Genomic DNA, 17,301 nt, shown 5'->3' with positions numbered 1-17,301 from the left:
AGAAACCTGGATTATAATATATACTTAAAAAAATATTTACCCTATAATAATTACTTTTCTGAGAATTACACACCAATACAGCTCTCTATGTATATTCAGTTGTATCAACTTTGTCTACCATTGGCAGATTTTTAAAAGCACAAAAATAAGATAATTTTGGTTTTGCAGACAGTCATACGATCAGGTCAAAATCACTGATACAGGTCTCCCTCCACCCTCTGGTGGTATGGATAACTTGTCATTATGTCTCCAGATTAAAATAAAGGTCCTATTTATCAAATTACTATAGGTGGAATCAGGTGTTTTTGTTTGGCGTCAAAATGAACCCAGTATGAGGGTTAATAAAATGCTTCTTTGCACATAATTGATTAATGGGAAAATAATGAGAAACTATCATATATTATTGAATACTATTACAAATATTATAAAAAACAAAAATATTTACTGTAAATAGCGATTATTATAATGTCGATATTAATAGTTTAGACAATAAACTGTGAGAGCTCCCCCTTTCTGATGGCAGAGTAGGCCTATGTAATATCTTTGTGTACTTCTTAAAAATAATAATGCTTAGGTTTAGAGAATACTGTATAAATGTAAGTTTGATGTTTTTCAGTTTGTTTTTAATGCTATTCACAAAAAGTCTTCAAAGATGGTTGCATTGCTTTATTGTCTAATTCTATAGGTTAAGCCGAATTTGCCCAAGATTATCAATGCAGAAAGAAAACAATGTAAAATAATATAATGCCCCATATGCATTTTGCAATTTTATTTAATTGACATGTTTTATTTGTGTAATATATTAAAGGGGATGAAAAGGAATAAAACAAATTGGTTGAATAACACATTCTATAAGAATAATTCTTTGATTTCTTCCCCCATTCATTAAAAACACATTCTAAAAAAACAAAATAAGAAGACTAAAGAAGGACCTCCCAAGTTTTCCATCTCGACAATGCATAATATCAGTTAAGAGGTTACAATTAGTGCCTCATGTTTTCTTTGCCTGTGATTAACCCTGTCCTGGGCTGTACCCTGCATGCTGTGTGGTGCAGAATTAGCTGCTAATGAAGCGTTCAAGGGGAGGCTCCATCTCTGATGACGAATCCCAGACCTCCAGAGGTCTTGATACGGAGCAAAACAACAGCTAACACCCCAGCACCAGTTCAGCCAAAAGGGGGGAGAGGGCGGAAACTTGTGCCCTGCCCTCCCTCCCTGCACTAATCTCAATTTCTCCCCAATGATGGCCCCTGGTCCTGCCCATAGAGATAGATAGATGACTCCAGTGCCCAAAAGCCTGTTTTAGCATGGCCAGTGTCATTAAGGACTTTCACCATTTTGAAGTAGTCAACTTCCTATGGGTTAAGGAAGGATCACATGATTCCATCCAGGTCATCAGGGGGATCAGACAATTAATTATACTTGTGAGGAAACATTCCATAACCGCATGTGGCAGTAAGTCGCCAACCTAGGCTTAATACCTGTTCAAACAACACACTATAGGTGGCAGAGTGAACCCTTTTAGTTTGTTTGACAACTCATAGAAGTAGTAGAAGAAGAAAATGGACTACTTCAAAATGGAGATGGCCTCAATGGAGACCATGCTCTCACAAACGCCATAATAGGACAGATACAATGATGTAAGTCTATGGTCCTGCATCAATTCCCTCAGGTGTCGGTGAAAATGTTTTGTACAGATCTCTGCCTGTCCCGCTCTATCTCTGCAATCTCTGACGCAAGCGTGGGCGCTCATTGCAAACTGCCCTAGTTCCTCAATTAAAGAAGAATGTCACAGAATGTTATAGAAACATGCAGTCGAGTAAAATGCTCCGGAGAAGGAGTGGATATTTAATTAAAAGGGGAGATTAGCCTAGGTTTTCAGCATCAGAGAAGTGGGGGGCCTTGTTTTAGTGTGTGTGACCCCGACGGAGGCTGTCCGTTGATATATTAAACAGCGTTACTCTCCTCAGGAGTGTGGAGCTAGCTTGTGTCTCCACGAGCATACCGTTTCCTGACTTTGTGTGGGAACACAATTAGGGAAAGGCCGGGCTCTCGGGGGGAGCTCTGGAAATATTTGGTTCTTTTGTAATCATTGACCCAATGTTGTTTCTTACAGCCAGGCCTATAAATAGACACTAGGGCCTCTTTCGTTTTTCCCCTCCCTGGCTTTCTATCAAACTTGGCAGGGATGCAAAATATTAGCACTCCTTAGTAACTGCTGCAGTGATGTTATATCTCGGTGTGAAAACCTTGCTAGTTGAGGAAAGGAGTCGGTGTTATGGTGATATATGATATAATACTTGTGGAATGTTACAACTCCTCAGTTATTCTAGCTGTTAATTCATTACCTATTTTCTATATTTGGTTAGATGTGCTGTTTGTTATGGTTTATGTTGCTGTTCGTGTTAGGAATGGTCATATTTTCTCAGTGGTGTTAGATATTACTCAAGAAACATAAAACCACATTCTACTGCAGTTGATAAACTTTACACACATGTTACACGAAAATTGATACACATTCTGTATAACCTTTACACAAATGTTACGCAACATTTCAAATTCACAACGTCAGTTTCACTAGGATTATTGTTATGATCTGATTCCATTGACTCAGGAAAACGCCAAAATTAAGTCAATACATTATATTCAATGCAAAAAAAAAGTTGGTGTTAAAGCTGCAATGTGTAAATTGGAGAAAGTCACAGACAGACATCTCTCTCTCTTTTCTAATCCCTTCCTCTCCCTATCTCTCTCTCTAACTCCTCTTTATCCCCTCCTCCTTCTCTTCTCTCTCCCTCCCTCTTAATTCACCCCTCCACCCTCTTCCCACCTCCCCCAATCTCTATCTCCCCTCTGTCCTCTCTCCCCCTCTCTCCTTCACCCTCTCCCCGCCTCCCTCAATCTCCCCCTTCTCTCATTCTCCCGCAATGGGTAAATTGGTGAAAGACTCAGACAGTCCGGCAGGCAGACTCTAATCTCAACCCTAAACTTACCCTTACCCATGTCCAAATTCTGGCTCAACCCTAACCCTAGCCATAGGTTAAGTGTTGAGTTTGGAGTTAGAGTTGAGCTGGAATGTGGACAAGAATTTAGATTTAGTGTTATAGCTAGGGTTGAGCCAAGATGTGAAGATGAAGCGAGGGCGGAGGTTTAGGGTTGAACCAGGAGTGGATGTGAAGCTAGGGTTATGGTTATGGTTACGTTTAAGAGGGTTTCTGTTTGTGCTGGTATCAAGCCTTGGGTTGCACAGGCCTATTGCAACTTCCTGCTCTGGTTAGTGTTGAGTCTTAGGTGAGGGTGTAGCCGGAATGTGGATTTGAAGCTAGGGATAGGGTTAAGGCTAGGTTTAGGGTTGACCCGGGATGCGGGCATGAAGCTAGAGACATCGGCAGAGGCTAGAAATTATTCACGTATTCAATCTTTCAGCAGACACTCTGGATGAACGCAAACCTACACGTCACCATGTGAAATTAACTCTTTACAGTGAAAACTTGGTACCACAGCGAACATTTTTCCATAGAAAAGCATTACCTACAACCCTTACATAACCCTTGCGCCCGTGAACTCCATTGAGCTAGCTAACCGTCCTTCCACAAACCCATTGGGACCTTATAGGTTGCCATGTGTTGAGGTTCAGCTTTCTGTGGCAAAAGGAAGTGGCTTAATTCTTCCTCAACATGGTCCTTCATTCTCTCACTGCAGTTACACAAAACACTGGCTTCCATCCTCTGTAGAATAGTCAATTATTAATGTAAAGACTCAGAGTATTGTTAAAAAGTGTCCCCAGGAGGCTGTATGTTGAATTAGGGGTCATGGGGGCGATTTGGATGGGTTGAAAAGGTTGAATCTTCCCAAATTGTATATAGAGTTGAAGTCAGAAGTTTACATACACTTAGGTTGGAGTCATTAAAACTTGTTTTTCAACCACTCCACAAATGTCTTGTTAACAAACTACATTTTTGGCAAGTCGGTTGAAACATCTGCTTTGTGCATGATACAAGTAATTTTTACAACAATTGTTTACAGACAGATTATTTCACTTATAATTCACTGTATCACAATTCCAGTAGGTCAGATGTTTACATACACTAAGTTGACTGTGCCTTTAAACAGCTTGGAAAATTCCAGAAAATTATGTCATGGCTTTAGAAGCTTCTGATAGGCTAATTGACATCATTTGAGTCAATTGGAGGAGTACCTGTGGATGTATTTCAAGGCCCACCTTCAAACGCAGAGCCTCTTTGCTTGACATCATAGGAAAATCAAAAGAAATCCGCCAAGACCTCAGAAAAATAATTGTAGACCTCCACAAGTCTGGTTCATCCTCGGGAGCAACTTCCAAATGCCTGCAACATCGAGAGCATCCTGACCAGTTACATCACTGCCTGGTACGGTAATTGCTCGGCCTCCGACCACAAGGCACTTTAGAGGGTAGTGTGTACGGCCCAGTACATCACTGGGGAAAAGCTGCCTGCCATCCAGGACCTCTACACCAGGCGGTGTCAGAGGAAGGCCCTAAAAATTGTCAAAGACCCAAGCCACCCCAGTCATAGAGTGTTCTCTCTACTACCGCATGGCAAGCGATACCGGAGTGCCAAGTGTAGGACAAAAAAGGCTTCTCAACCCCCAAGCCATAAGACTCCTGAACAGGTAACCAAATGATTACCCGGACTATTTGCATTGCAACTCCTGTGGCAGGTCGGGCGCAGTGCACGCTAACCAGGTCGCCAGGTGCACAGTGTTTCCTCCAACACATTGGTGCGGCTGGCTTCCGGGTTGGATGCGCACTGTCTTAAGAAGCAGTACGGCTTGGTTGGGTTGTGTTTCGGAGGATGCATGGCTTTCAACCTTCGTCTCTCCCGAGCCCGTAAGGGAGTTGTAGCGATGAGACAAGATAGTAACTACTAGCAATTGGATACCACGAAAAGGGGGTTAAATATATATATATTTTTGAAATGCCAGACTACGGTTTGCACATGGGGACAAATATCATACTTTTTGCAGAAATGTCCTCTGGTCTAACGAAACAAAAATATAACTGTTTGGCCATAATGACCATTGTTTGGTTTGGAGGAAAAAGGGTGAGGATTGCAAGCCGAAGAACACCATCCCAACCGTGAAGCATGGGGTGGCAGCATCATGTTTTGGAGGTGCTTTGCTGTAGGAGGGAATGGTGCACTTCACAAAATAGATGGCATCATGAAGAGGGAATATTATGTGGATATATTGAAGCAACATCTCAAGACATCAGTCAGTTAGTCAGTCAGTTAAAAGTAAGTTAAAGCTTGGTCGCAAATGGGTCTTCCAAATGGACAATGACCCCAAGTATACTTCCAAAGTTGTGTCAGAATGGCTTAAGGACAACAATGTCAAGGTATTGGAGTGGCCATCACAAGGCCCTGACCTCAATCCTACAGAAAATTTGTGGGCAGAACTGAAAAAGCATGTGCGAGCAAAGAGGCCTTACAAACCTGAATCTGTTACACCAGCTCTGTTAGGAGGAATGGGCCAAAATTCACCCAATGTATTGTGGGAAGCTTGTGGAAGGCTACCCAAAACATTTAACCCAAGTTAAACAATTTCTAGGCAATGCTACCAAATGCTAACTGAGTGCATGTACACTTCTGACCCACTGGGAATGTGATGAAAGAAATAAAAGCTTAAATAAATCACTCTCTACTATTATTCTGACATTTCACATTCTTAAAATAAAGTGGTGATCCTAACCGACCTAAGACAGGGAATTTTTACTGTAATTAAATGTCAGGAATTGTGAAAAACTGAGTATAAGTGTATTTGGCTAAGGCGTATGTAAACTTCCGACTTCAACTTTAGTTGTGCCTGGAGGACCATCATGACATCAAATTTGATGTTAAAGGGCCCAAAAGCATTTTTAAACTACATCATACAGTTCAAGAAACTAAGAGCCTTGTTAGAGTGAATTCTGAAGGTGTTGGTGACAATTGTTTTGATTGACTTGAAACTGTCGGTCTGTCTGTCTACCCATTGCAGCTTTATCAACAACTTGTTTCGCTTGAATGCAATGTATTATCATATGCATCACCCCTTATAACCCCATATCGATGTAGACACAATTTCTAGATATCTGTCAGGTTTGAGGGCAATTCGGTATTTCGGAATTTAATTCAATTCAGCCCATGAATTGAAATTCTAATTGACCACACTCCACAGGAAGCAGAATTTGAAGGAAGTAGAATTTGATTCAAAGAAATTAAACTGAGACATGAAACATGAATCTCAAACATTTTGCGAAAAGCATCTGCCACTTATTAATGCAAAGAATACAGACACCATTTAAAATTAGCTTGATTATAATGAAAAAAAATGTCAAACAGTATTTTATTTGTATTTTTGCCATGATACGTTAGGCTGCTCCCTTGCATTCTGGAGTGTTTCATCTAATTCATTCTGAGAAATGTATTTCCCCCCCCTAATATTTAATAACATGTAAGTGAATTACAAATTATTACAGACCTACAAATTAATCTTAGAATATTTCCAGACCACTAATTATAAAACATTATTTTAGTAGGATGTGTTTTAAAAATGAAATTTTTCCAGAACATGTTAAACATAGTATTGTCAATACATTGTCAAAATAAACATGTGAATAATGACGAATGGAATAAATTAACCATTTGAATTTGATTGAATTCTACTTTCTTTAATAAAAAATCTGCTTCATGTGGGGTGTGGCAAATTCAATTAAAATTCAAGAATTGGAATTAAAAACGAATACGCAACTCAATTCAGAATTGACCCCAACCCTGGGGTCAGTAGCAGTGTAATGTATTGACCTAGACCAGGACTAATTAACTATATTATTACGGGGGCCAGATGTTAAAAAATGTTTTTCCCACATGCGATAGATATATAAAATAATTAAACGCACAGCCACCATAAAAAGCACTTTTCTTAAAATTAAATATTGCCATAAGTAATGAAAGAAGTGCTTGTCATTTTGGCACTGAACATTGGACTTTGGCAGGAAATTTCTTTTCAGATCTTTTGTCAGAATTGTTCAAAAGGCCTATATAAATTAATGAACGGGCCAGATCAGGCCCACGGGCCGCCAGTTGAATAGCCCTGACCTAGACACCACTTATCTCCTCCCATTGAATGCAATGTATTCACTTCATGTCCACGAGGCCTTTCTCTAGGCATCAATAGTGTGAGGCTAATCTTCACCCCATTAAATGCAAGGTATTCACTTAGGTGTTATGTCCGTGAAGGTTTTCTCTAGAATTCCACAGTGTGATGCTAATCTTCCCCCATTGAATGCAATGTATTCATATAAGCATCATATTCCTTGATCCATATCTGTGACGTGGTAAGGTTGGACCCAGGCGCAGAGAAGAGACCAGACGAGGAATCAGTGGTTAAGGATAAACATAATACTTTACTGAGAAACGGTAAGCAAAGGATCACAGTATCACTGGGAAAAGTCTCGAAAACTCACCCAGGAGACAAACGCACACGGCAAACAATGTCTAGTTAGAGGAGTGTCCCCATTGTAGTACCTGAGAACTGGCTGGTCGCAGAACATAAAGTCTGTAAGTGAGACCCCCGCCGGGGTCAGGTTCTCAGGTCTGGGCTTGTCAGACCATGGTCTCAATATTCCATATCATAGTGGAAACAATGCAGGAGCTGGGGATGATGGGCTCAGAGTCCTTGTTAGAGACATTGTGTTGGCGGAACAGGGCGTCTGCTTTCTGATTCTTGGATCCTGGACAATAGGCTAGTGTGAAGTTGAACCTGTTAAAGAACAGAGCCCACCTTGCCTGGCGAGCGTTCAATCTCTTGGCTTCTTGAATGGAGACCAAGTTCCTATGGTCCGTCCAGATCACAAAAGGATGAGGTGCCAGTGTCTCCACCCCTCAAGGCCCCACTTAACTGCCAATAGCTCCCGGTTGCCTACATCGTAGTTGCGTTCTGCTGGCGAGAACCGCTTGGCGAGAAAGGCACATTGGTGCAGTTTCTTGTCCCACTCATTCTGCTGTGAAAGGACCGGCCCTGCTCCGGTGTCTGAGGCGTCCAACTCTACCACAAATGGACAGGTAGGATCAGGATGGGTCTGGAGGTGAAATGTCCCTTGAGCTCCCCAAATGCCCTGTCAGCCTCGGGGCCAGCAAAAAATGGTTCAGGGACTTGCGGGTTAGGGCTGTGAGAGGTGGACTTGAGAGGCGGGATGGACTTGAGAGGCGGGATGGGGCCAGTCGGTGACTGCCCTCACCTTTACAGGGTCAATTTGGATGCCGGATGTAGAGATAATGTGGCACAGGAAAGAAACTTGGCATACAAGGAACTCATACTTCTCTATCTTGATGTATAGTTGTCTCTGCGGGTGGTGTCTCAGGACTTGCAGGATGTGTTCCGGAAGGGTCTTGGAGAAGATCAAAATGTTGTCGAACCGATTCAATATATCCCTAAGCGTGTCATTGATCAATGCTTGGAAGACTGCCGGTGAGTTCAATAAGCCGAAGGGCATGACTAAATGCTCATAGTGGCCACTTGGGGTGTTAAAGGCAGTCTTCCATTCATCTCCCTCCCTGATTCTCACCAGATTGTAAGCATTGGGGAGGTTCAGTTTGGTGAAGAATTGGACCCCACGGGCCAACTCCAAGGCGGCGGACATCTGGGGTAGGGGGTAATGATTCTTAATCATAATCCCGTTCAGCCTTCTGTAATCAATTCAGGGACGCAGACTTCCATCCTTCTTTCCCACAAAGAAGAAGTCTGCACCAGCTGGGGATGTAGAGGAGCGAATGTAACATGCCTCCAGCAACTCCCGGATGTAATTGTCCATGTTTGCTGCTTCAGGGGCCAAGAGGGAGTACAGACGGCCTCAGGGAGGGGTGGAGCCGTGTAGGAGTTCTATGGCACAGTCGTATGGATGATGAGGAGGGAGGGTGGCGGATTATCTCTTACCGAAGGCCTCCCAGAGGTCGAAGTACTCGGGAGAGCGAGTGGAAAAGTCTTGGTCTTCAATGGATGCTGGGGAACACGGCAAGGCTCTTGTTGGGGGTCTTTGGCATTTAATCTGGCAGTTCTAGTAGGTATCCTGTGGGGCAGGATAATAGTGGGTTATGTAGCACTAGCCAGGGGTACCCTAGGATAAGGGGGTTCTCGGGAGCATTGATCAAAAGAAAACGAAGAGTCTGAGGGGTTCACCCCAACCTGCAGTAGAATGGCTGAGACCTCCGCAGTAGAGGCAGCAGCCGTCGCACGTGCGCCTGTCACATTCCTGTGAGATCAGACATGTGTCCCAGCTGCCTGGGCTCCTCAATGCTGGGCTCAGGGTGCTTCGGAAACCAGCTTGGTGTCAAAAGGGTGCTGTCTCAAATATTCTTGGATGAGGTTGTCAATCCTGATGGCCAACGTTATCAGGGACTCGAGGTCTGCTAACCGGGTCTCGAGGGGCCAGTTCATCCTTGATGGAGTTAGACAGACTCAGATGGAAAGCAGTGACCAGTGCCTCAGTATCCCACACACTCTCTGTGGCGAGTGGGTGGGACTCAATGGCGAAGTCAGCCACTGGTCTGGCCCCTTGACGGAGGTTGAACAGTCAGTCGGCTTCCCGCTTCTCGTCTGCCAACTGGGTGGTTGAAGCTCAGCAGTCGATGCTCAGCAGTGAAGGCTAATATGGAGCTGCAGGATGGTAGCTGCTGTTCCCACACCGCTGTTGCCCATGCCAAGGCCTTGCCCGAGAGGAGAGATGATGATGTAGGCGATCATGGCCCGATCAGTGTGGAACGAGGAGGACTGTAGCTCAAACACCAGAGAGCACTGAGTGAGGAACCCCTTGCATCCTCCTGTGTGGAAGTCATGCCTATCAGGGGCTGGGATCTTAGGTTCCCAGTGCAAGTTCGCAGGAGGAACTACGGCGATGCTTGTAGCACTGGGCAATGAGACTTGGGCATTGGCTCATCCTGGGTTAGGGTTGGACTGTGGTTGGAGGAAGTCGGTAAGTGCCCGGGAGGTCTCCGGAGAGTTGTTCTTGCTGCAACACCCAGCAGTGCTCCGTGGTGGGTTACAACATTCTTGATCTGGGAGATCTCTGCTGGGTCTATGTTGAGGCAGAAGCTTGCTGTGACGTGATGAGGTTGGATCCAGGTGCAGAGAAGGTACCAGATGAGAAATCAGTGGTTAAGGATAAACATAATACTTTACTGAGAAACGGTAAACAAAGGATCATAGTAACACTGGGAAAACACTAAGTCTCAACAACTCATCCAGGAGACAGACAGACAGACAGACAGGCAGACAGGCAGGCAGACAGGCAGGCAGGCAGGCAGGCAGGCAGGCAGGCAGGCAGGCAGGCAGGCAGGCAGCAAACAATTCAAGCTTCTGCAAAGCACAACAGAAAACACACCTCTTTTAAAGAGAAATCATAACGAGTAAATAGGACACACCTAAGTGTCGTTAATGTCTCTAGGACGGTCTCTGCCGCCGTCTGGTGACAGGTAGAACCATGACAATATATTTTGGATCAGTGTGAGGCTAGGCATCCACAGTGTGAGGCTAATCTCCCTAAACATTGAATGCAATGTATTCACATAAACGTCATGTTCCTTGAATTATATATTTTCTGAAAATCACATCAGATTGACGCTTATATGCTGATACCAGGCTGAAAATACTTACAACTCAAAGCTGAGTATTGTTTCAGAGATGTCAATGTTCAACCGCTACACAGCTGTTATTGCAGAGGCTTGGTCTCTTGGGTAGCCGTTTCCAGCAGTTAATAATAAACATTATTTGAAAAAAGACGCAGACAATCCTGTATTTCTATGTCAAACGGTTTTGTTACATTTCAGGCTTCTGTAATGTATAAGAGTAATATTGGGATGCAAACTCAAAATTGAATACATTTCAACTCTACAGTACATTCAGAAATTATTCAGACCCCTTCCCTTTTCCCACATTTTTTTTTACATTACAGCCTTATTCTAAAATTGATACAATCATTTTCCCCCCTCATCAATCTACACACAACAATCTATAATGACAAAGTGAAAACAGTTTTTCAGAAATGTTTGCAAATCTATAAAAAAAAATCTATATATGTATTTACATAGGTATTCAGACCCTTTGCTATGAGACTCTAAATTGAGCTGTTTCCACCTGTCGTCAATTAAATCAATTAAATTGATTGGACATGATTTGGAAAGGCACACACACGTCTATATTAGGTCCCACAGTTGACAGTGTATGTTAGAGCAAAAACCAAGCCACGAGGTCGAAGGAATTGTCCGTAGAGCTCCGAGACAGGATTGTGGCACAGATATGGGGAAGGGTACCAAAACATTTCTGCAGCTTTGAAGGTCCCCAAGTACACAGTGGCTTCCATCATTCTTAAATGTAAGTAGTTTGGAACCACCAAGACTCTTCCTAGAGCTGGCTGCCCTGCCAAACTGAGCAATCAGGGGAGAAGGAGCTCTGACAGAGCTCCAGAGTTCCTCTGGGGAGTTGGGAGAACCTTCGAGAAGGACCACCATCTCTGCAGCACTCCACCAATCATGTCGTTATGGTAGAGTGGCCAGACACAGCACGCTTGGAATTTGCCAGAAGGCACCTAATGGACTCTCAGACCATGAGAAACAAGATTATCTTGTCTGATGAAACCAAGATTGAACTCTTTGACCTGAATGCCAAGTGTCACATCTGGATGAAACATGGCACCATCCCTACAGTGAAAAATGCTGTGGGGATGTTTTTCAGCGGCAGGGACTGGGAGACTAGTCAGGATCAAGGGAAAGATGAATGGAGCACTCAGGACCTCATACTGGGGTGAAGGTTCATCTTCCAACAGGACAACAACACTAAGCACACAGCCAGACAGTGCATTAGTGGGTTTGGCACAAGTCTCTGAATGTCCTAGAGTGGCCCAGCCAGAGCCTGGACTTGAACCCGATCAAACATCTCTGGAGAGACCTGAAAATAGCTGTGCAGTGACGCTCCCCATCCAACCTGGCAGAGCTTGAAAGGATATGCAGAGCATAATGGGAGAAACTCCCCAAATACAGATGTGCCAAGCTTGTAGCGTTACACCCAAGAAGACTCAAGGCTGTAATTGCTGCCAAAGGTACTTCAACAAAGTACTGAGTAAAGGGTGTGAATACTTATGTAAATGTGATATTTCAGGTTAAAAAAATATATATATATATATTGTGTGTATTGTGTGTAGATTGATAAGGGTAAAAAAATGTAAATGACATTTTTTGAAAAGGCCAAGTGGTCTGAATGCTTCCCGAATGCACAGTATATCTGACAAGGTACAGGTGTCTTGTTTTTTTAAGCCCATAACCACGTGTATGAGGTGTATACTTTTGTTTCAAAATAGATGTATTTAAGACTACCAAGAAACACTCTGTTTGACCCTAATTTTGCCCAATGCAGTAAATTAATATTCAGGCCACGATCCATTTTCTCTGATGTGATACGATGGAGTCAACACAAGTGAAAGAGTTACCTTTTTCCCCTGAGGCAACTATTTGCCAAGCCTGATACCTTAATTCCTGGAGGGCTTCCGGAAGCTTTGCCTGCCCCTCCCTCTATCCGAAGGCTTCAGCCCTACCAGTGTGGCAAGAGACCTGTATGAAGGATACGGACACTGGACCCGGGAGAGAGGAACCATCCCATCCCATTTCTATGAAATTTCTCTGACCAAGTGCTTGAGAGGAAGCAAGCCCTAGAACAGCTGTACTCAACAGGCGGACTGCGGTCCAGATCTGGACCCAGAACAGGGTCAATACGGACCGCTGGTCCCGACAAAAAGGAACTGTTGGGCCTCAACCACTGATATCATATGAACACACATAAGACATGGTGAAATGTAGAATTGCAGGAAATTAGCTTTAAAATCCACATTTTGTCTCTGCACCATGGTAAAATGTGTAGAATTGCAGGAAATAAGCTTTCAAAATCCTAAATGTATTCTCTGCCAACTAAAGGAGTGTGAACAGTTTGAATAGTTTGGGATCACATGGGTTGCGAGGTGCGGGTTTGTTACTAAGCCAATAAATGACAATATCCTTCTGGACCTTTGCCACCAAGGATGTTTTTCTGACCGGACCTTCTCAAATAGTACGTGAGTACCCCTGCCTTAGAAGTTGAGGCCATCCTACTTTGGCTGGACAGGAATTGGTTCAGAGTTAATATATCATCGAAGTCAGACAATATAAAGACCTATAAAGGCTGTCAGAATGACAAAGGGTGACCAACAGGGCTGAACCAACATCCAATGCTGGGGGGGATTAACCAAACTCCCATTTAGCATTTTTCTCTATTTTAATACCATGCTAAACTAAACAGAATGTAATGGACAACATAGAAGGTGGCACACTAGGGATTCAAACCCAGTGCTGTTTGGGGCTATATGTGGTTTAGAGTCAGCTGTGTTGACCACAAGGCCAACCTCTGGCACAATGTTTGGCATGTACCCTGTCCTTCCCACTGGGTAAATCTCTGTGATAAAGATGTCTCCAAGCGCCTCTCCTTTATCAGCCGCTCGGGTTTTTAGATAACAGCCCTTGTCGTGTCACATCTCCCAACACTCTGAAAGAGGACCTAGGCTAGTTCTGTGGAAGGCAGGGCCATAAAGTTAGACATACAGTGCCGTGAGAAGGTATTTTCCCCCTTTCTAATTTTCCCAATGTTTACATAGTTTTTATACGGAATGTTATCAGATCCTCAACCAAAACCTAATATTAGATAAAGGGAACATGAGTGAACAAATAAAACAACAATACCATCGAGAGCATCCTGACCGGTTGCATCACCGCCTGGTATGGCAACTGATTGGCATCCGACCAGAAGGTGCAACAGAGGGTAATGCGTATGGCCCAGTACATCACCGGGGCCAAGCTTCTTACTAGGCAGTGTTAGAGAAAGGCCCCCAAAATTGTCAATGACTCCAGTCACCCAAGTTATAGACTGTTTTCTCTGCTACCACACAGCAAGCAATAGCAGAGCGCCAATTCTAGGTCAAAAAGGCTCCTTAACACCCTCAAGCCATAAGTCTTCTGAACAATTAATCAAAAGGCCATCCGGACTATTTGCATTGATGCCCCTCCTTACTTTTAGCTTTTACAAATCACAAAATAGATGGCATCATGAGGAAGGGAAATTATGTGGATATACTGAAGCAATATCTCAAGACATCAGGAAGGGAAAGCTTGGTCACAAATAGGTTTCCCAAATGGACAATGACCCCACAACTTCCAAAGTTGTGGCAAAATGGCTTAAGGACAACAAAGTCAAGGTATTGGAGTGGCCATCACAAAGCCCTGACCGCAATCCTATAGAAAATTTGTGGGCAGAACTGAAAAAGCATGTGCGAGCCAGAAGGCCTACAAACCTGACTCAGTTACACCAGCTCTGTCAGGAGGAATGGGCCAGAATTCACCCAATTTATTGTGGGAAGCTTGTGGAAGGCTGCCCAAAACATTTGACCCAAGTTAAACAATTTATAGGCAATGCTACCAAGTACTAATTGAGTGTATGTAAACTTCTGACCCACTGGGAATGTGATGAAAGAAATAAAAGCTGAAATAAATCACTCTCTACTATTCTTCTGAAATTTCACATTCTTAAAATAAAGTGGTGATTCTAACTGACCTAAGACATGTCATTTTTACTAGGGTTAAATGTCAGGAATTGTGGAAAAACTGAGTTTAAATGTAGTTGGCTAAGGTGCATGTAAACTTCCGACTTCAACTGTATATGTTGTGTAATTTGTTAGATATTACTTGTTAGATATTACTGCACTGTTGGAGCTAGAAGCACAAGCATTTTGCTACACTCGCAATAACATCTGCTAATCACGTGTATGTGACCAATACAATTTGATTTCATTTGAATTATAATTCGCACTCTGTAAGAGCTAGAGTAGTGACACTCTTCATGAGGAAGAGAAGCTAGAAGAACCAGAGGGCGGGAGATTCCTTTTATAGAAGTGAGAGTCTCACCTCATTCGCCACTCTACCTGTCTGCAACTCAGTATTAGGAAGGTGTACCTAACGTTTGCTATAATCAGTGTATACATTTTACTGCAAAAAAGCTCTGGCACTGCACATACCATTTTACCAAAATGTTGTGTCACAATGTCATACATAACATTTTTTTTTTTAAGAATGAGATTAACAAGAAGAGCCAATTATGTCATGGCAAAATGTCTCTGATCAACATGTGTTACACGTGTCACATGCGTTACTTTATTGGGCTCCTGTGTTGCTCCTGTGGTACTGTTGTCAGTATGCACTGCCCAAGAAGGGCCACAGAAAGCCCAGTGGCTATCATTCCACAGGATGGATGTACCTTTCTCAAACCTTTTCTATTCTTTACTTTTAATTAAAAAGCCAAACTTGTTTATTCAATGACAGCTATCCTCGGCCAGTTGGTACAGTTACCACTTTGCCTAAGTGTTTGGGTTTGTCTCGTCAGTTTCCACTTTACCAGAAATACTTTAGCGCAGCGATAAAATAAGAAATGCTTTTTATAGCAATTTCATGTCAGTGAAGAAGATACGGGAGTTAAAAATGAAAATGCATCCCGTACATTTTATATCCAGAACCCAGATTTTGTTTACCAAACCCTATCCAAAAATATGATTAAATGTTCCCTGAGTTTTGAGGAATTTCTTTATTTGTTTGTTTTTAACCTGGCTACAAATACAAATGCTTGGATTAATTCAAATTAATGAGTTGAATAAAGATCATGCCGCCCAGTGATCTTTCTCACCACATTTGGTAGCAGAGATACTGTTTGTTTTTCACTTCAGTGTTTGTTAGAGATGGTTTATAACAGCGGTGAAATGAAAAAGAAGTGTTTCACTGTCCAAACAGGACGAAAACCCTTGTATTTGGACTTTGTTGAGGCCTGAATATTGACAGCTCCTAATCAAAAGATCCTTGTTGAGTGAATCTTTTTTCAAATCTTTCATATTCAAGTCATTTTTCTTGAAGGGTTTATGTAGGCTTATATTGACAAATACTCAGGACATTTTGTTTCGTGGTCCCTCACACAACACACTATACACCCTTGAAACAGAACAGAAGCTACATGTGCCACAGAAGAGTGGCTACAAACTGTTGGTTGAGGTGAAGCCATTGAAGCGCTTCATTTGGTTTATGATAACAGTGAAGATTCCCCTCCTTTTAAGGTGATCTCATGGATGTGTTTTGCTCAGGCCCAACGCTCTGTGTGATGGCTGCCAAGATCAGGGTGAGCGCTTCTCAGTGACTCTTCAAGGACTGTCACTGGGATATTCACCAGCCTACCCCACGTGTGTTAACCACACTAACAACAGGACATAATAAACTCTACATGTTCTCTCGTCTCTGTTAACAGCAACATGCTGTACAATAAGGTGACGTGTGTGTGCGTGGTGTGTGTGTGTGTGTGTGTGTGTGTGTGTGTGTGTGTGTGTGTGTGTGTGTGTGTGTGTGTGTGTGTGTGTGTGTGTGTGTGTGTGTGTGTAAGAAATTGAGAGAGCAAGAAATTGATCCGTGTCACATAGCATGTAGTAGTCCTACACGTAATAAATTAATAATCAAATATGTACACAGGGGCTAGAACATACCTCGCATCCCCTAGAAAATACTTCATGCTCCCAGAACAATAAACTATGTAAACATGATTTCTCCAGTCCTTTTATGGTCTCCTGTACTGACCTACTTAAACCACCTTCACCTTTTACTTTCAGAGGCATTTAGGAGTTGAGGGACCCCTTAATCTCACATTTAAAATGCTCTGTTAAGAGGAAGCCCCACCCCCCTAAAACGTCTAGTCTGGGAAGATCTGGGCCCCCATTCATACAGCATCTCAGAGTCGGGCCCTGGAAGTCTACAATCTGAAAGCGGAAACCTAGACAACTGACACCAAGCAGATAGACGATGACAAGAGCAAAGATTCAGAGTCAGTTCAACCTTACGTGGATCGAAGATTTCTCCCTCCCATTTGAATTGGTTCCAAACCTGTGTGGTCCAGTGTCTTTGTGGCTTTTATTAGATACTCACCACATTGAAAAAGCGTGGACCCTATTTAGGGAGATCTGTGGTATTCTGTGCTTTCCAGTCCTTGTAGGGAAGCGAGGCAGTCAAGGACATCAAAGTAAATACAATGAAGGAAAAACACATCACCTCCAGCTATTGTCTTCAATGACCCCATGTGTGTGTGCATGTGTGTGTGTGTGTGCGTGCGTGTACGTGCGTTTCAGACTAAAGTCAGGAGCGGGGAAAAGAACAGTATGCTCTGAGGTTCTTAGTGGGGTTATATGTT

At 43.0% G+C, this 17,301-nt stretch overlaps 1 protein-coding gene across 1 annotated transcript in view; it reads left to right on the top strand.

Annotated features, from left to right (window-relative positions):
- prdm11 (PR domain containing 11) overlaps window positions 1-17,301 on the top strand; it is a 362,582-nt gene that overhangs the window by 321,354 nt on the left and 23,927 nt on the right. The window lies entirely within an intron of this gene.

The sequence above is a fragment of the Oncorhynchus keta genome, chromosome 17 (genome assembly GCF_023373465.1).
Source record: "Oncorhynchus keta strain PuntledgeMale-10-30-2019 chromosome 17, Oket_V2, whole genome shotgun sequence".
In the NCBI taxonomy this organism is placed as follows: Eukaryota; Metazoa; Chordata; class Actinopteri; order Salmoniformes; family Salmonidae; genus Oncorhynchus; species Oncorhynchus keta.
The sequence above is the reverse complement of the archived record's forward strand: the minus strand, read 5'-3'. Positions and strand labels throughout refer to the sequence as shown.